Source organism: Poecilia reticulata, linkage group LG13 (assembly GCF_000633615.1).
Source record: "Poecilia reticulata strain Guanapo linkage group LG13, Guppy_female_1.0+MT, whole genome shotgun sequence".
In the NCBI taxonomy this organism is placed as follows: domain Eukaryota; kingdom Metazoa; phylum Chordata; class Actinopteri; order Cyprinodontiformes; family Poeciliidae; genus Poecilia; species Poecilia reticulata.
This window is the reverse complement of record NC_024343.1, coordinates 20,750,556-20,754,498: the sequence shown is the minus strand read 5'-3', so window position 1 is coordinate 20,754,498 and position 3,943 is coordinate 20,750,556.

Sequence of the window (3,943 nt, the reverse complement as noted above, 5' to 3'; positions counted from 1 at the left end):
TATCTATCTATCTATCTATCTATCTATCTATCTATCTATCTATCTATCTATCTATCTATCTATCTATCTATCTATCTATCTATCTATCTATCTATCATTCTTTCTTTCTTTCTTTCTTGTGTCTAATTTTCTCTCTCTAATAACCAACCCCTTGTACTACGCTTTGCTTCCTCCAGAGGGTCTGGAAAAACGATTGCGTCCTGGAGGCGTGGACTCTATCCAATCACTAACGTTTGCCGGTTCACCGCTAGGAAGCTTACCAGACGTTGCCTGCGCTACAAACAATCATCCTCCACTGTGAAGAGAGAAGTGCTGATCTGAATGAGTCGGCTGTTAATGTCGATTCAATATGTGGAAGTGGCCAACATGGACTGAACGGCTTAGTTCACTTCCTTTACTGCAATTGCTAAAACTACAGGCAGACCTTATGAAACAGGGCAGAAAATCTGTTACCTTTCACAACTTCTCCCTTTGTTAGCTAATTGGCCTGGTCAAAAGTTGACTGGAGACAATCTGAGTCAAGGAGCGCGAGCCCAGACTGTGCTGGAAGCAAGAAGTTTTTTCCAGCGGGATTGCACAGGAAGGCAACAGCCAGGTTACTTCTCAGCCCACTGCCATCCATTTTTGTGGCATTCAGTTTTTAGTTTTTGTTTGGTGGTGTAGAGATATACAGCCAAAGGGTACATTTGAGTGTTGTGTTCTGACTGCTAAAACTTAATGATTGTCAAGCATTACCCTATTCTGTACGTCCTGTGTCCTTCTTTATGAAGACACCTTCAGAAAACATCAGTATTTCTAATGACATTTGTTTTATAACTACAGAAAACCAACTACTACTAAAAGAATGTTCTGATTTGTTTATGAACACGACAAATATATTTTAAATATAAGTTGGCATATGCCTAGAGAGCAAGAATTTGGTCCAGCCATTGTCTCATCCAAAATTGAGGTCCTGTGTGTTGGGGAAATACACTGTCCTAGCCTAAGTCTAGGACAGACAATTCTACTCTTCAGGGACCACTGCCCTGCACGCTGTAGGTTTTTCTCTTCTGCCACACACCTGACTTGAATAAGTGGGTGGTTAACAGGCAGCATTTCATGTCATTCATTGGAGGTCATCAGCTGTTCTGGAATGGAGACACTTCTAAAATATGCAGGGGCAGCGGTCCCAGAGGACGGGAATTGAGAAGCCCCTAGCTCAGAGTGGATTTGTACTTTCTTCAGGAACTTGTAGTTCTCCCTCAAAATTATCTTCCAGTGAAATTTGTCTGGAAAAAAGGGGAGGCACCCAGAAAGCATTCTGCTCAGGTGATTGAATCTTAACTATCTCAACAAAGTGGAGCACCACAACATCCAGGGAGGAAATTACATTTGATTATTGGGGCGGTGGGACAATAAACCAGGAGGGAGATTTAAATGTTTAGATATGAGTTTCGCTCAGTGTCACTGATCTAATGTCTGCTACAACATCTAAAAAAACATTGGTTATTGTAGTGTTTTTCAATACAAGTTATGGGCTTTTTTTTGTTTGTTTTGTTTTTGCCATGTCCTGGATGACTGAGAACCTATAAGTAGGTAGAAATTCTGAATATCTGGGAAGTATCATAACTTAAACTTCATGCTCAAAGCACCAGGAATTTTCTAGAAAATTGTTCTGATTTTATTTTGTAATTTTAAAGACTGTACATTGAAGATGGTGAAAAATAAAGGTACACTTTATTTTTATTTTATTTACCATCAGCTGCTCTGCGCTATTTCCCCTCTGCTCTCTGCTCCTACACACCGAGCTGTCAGCCACTCACAATGCTCAGCCTCTCCCTCATTTTTCAATCTCTCTTCATTAACAGAGTTAAATATGATTAAAATATTTGTTATCTTTGAGGGGGAAAAAAAGCTTAAGTCTATCAAAGCAGCGCAGGCAGGTTTGCTAGTTTTGATTTACAAGGCATAATAAGGCAGTTTATCATGATTCAGCCGAAGTAAAGAAGTGCCAGTGGGGTGTGGAGTCTTAAGCATTTGTTGTTAAAATATTAAGCTGAACAATTTGACCAAGCAAGCTTGACTTTCATTGTCTTTGTTTAGGCTAATTCTGGAATGTGAGCTTAAAAGATCCAATTCAACATGCTCTTTTTTTTTTTTTGTTTATAGGAACAATGGCGGATCGAGATAAAATAACCAACAAAAATCATCTCTTCCAGCATTTGCAGGGTTTAAGGAACCTGGCTGTCTATTTTGAGAATTAGTCGTAAATATTGTCACTTTCAAATTGCAAGGGATAAATTTGCAGTAATGTGACCCAGTAAAGCATATTGATTGATTAGTGCCACAGCGATACAAAGACTACTCTTTTATTGCCAAGGTCACAGAGGTTGTAAAGCATTGTTCGAAATCCTCTTAAAGAACTCAAGAAAAAATTCTGTTTTGGGACAGGATATCATTTAATCAATAAATGTAACATTATTTTCTGTTTCAGTGAAAATGTCCAAGTGAAGCTTCTTTTATTTGCTGATATTTCAGATTTTTTTTAATGTACAATTTAAATAAAACATATGCTTTCAAACACATGAAGTACCTTGTCCTTGACTTGACTAAAATTAGACAATATATGAAACTGTCGAACAGTGGCTCACTTTATAATATCCTCCTGAAAGTGCCTTTAAGTGCAGTGGTGCCATAAACAATGACCATTTTTGAAATGATAAGGGAATATGGCATGGAAAAAGCAATGTATGTCTGTGGTTGTGTGCACTTGGCTCATTTATTAATTTATTTTAGTACAGAAGAAAGCCCCAGGGAGTTAAATGTTTTTTTAAAATCCATGATTAATGAAAGATTAATCATGAATTTTGTAGAGGAACAGGAAGAGTTGTCACTCTCTATTTGGGCCTGTTTGGAGTTGGGTAGAAGGAGGAGACAGGCAAAGGGGGAAAGGGTGGGAGATTGTGTGTTGGGGGGAATGGTGTAGTGGAGTGGATCTGGGGGTGGATGTCAAGGAGTGAGAGAAGGCAGGGGGAACTGCCAATGAAAATGACGGGAAAAGGGTTTTGGAATTCATGAGATGTTGACATAGCAAGAAGCCTGCAACACTACAGCACAGCCTTTGTTGTGTGACCCCATTAAATCAGCCATCACATTGTGGGCAGCACAGAGTCACAAATGGGATACAAAAGGCCTTGCTTTACTTTTGGACCAATACAGATACTATGGTGAATATAGCCGAGAATGGAGTAAAAAAAATTAATCCAAATGTGATGTTTTGAAAAGAAAACCTTCTTTCTAAAATATATATAATTACTGGTGTAACAATCCAGTCAACTTTAGGTGTGACCCCACATAATATAAGAAGGCCACGAAAATCCTTTTCAAGAACGGTAAGCCTATTATGGTAAAGTAAGTCTACAATTTAAAATAATAAGACCTATTTTAAAGTAAGGATGATAGTTGTTCCTGAAACTGCAGTATTGTGCTGACAACAGCGCAGTTGCTTTTGAAGGCTTCTCATCAGGCTAGCTGACAACACCAAGTTACTAAAATACAGAATAAGCTTCTTGCCTGAATACTAATTTGACAGGAAAGAGGGTGGAGAGAGAAGAGGAAGAGATGCAGCAAATGACTTGAGACCAGGAATCGAACCCAGGACAGCCACTTTTAAAGTTAAGGACTTGCCAGTCACCTTGTCTGGTTAGCTGAATGTTTTGCTACACCCCTGCATGCTTTGCAAATTACTCTCATTTTAACAGCAGTTGAAGTTGTACGTATCTGAGGAATTTTAAACTGTTGCAGAAACAATGAGCAAAGTGCTTGATTATTCCGTGTAGTATTGAAAACTACCCTCGTGAGGATTCGGTTTCTTCAAAGGTAAGAACTCCTCCAGTGAGAATTATTTTCACACCTCATTAAAACATTTTCAGTGCCAGTGGAAACAAACGTTGAGCAATAGCAC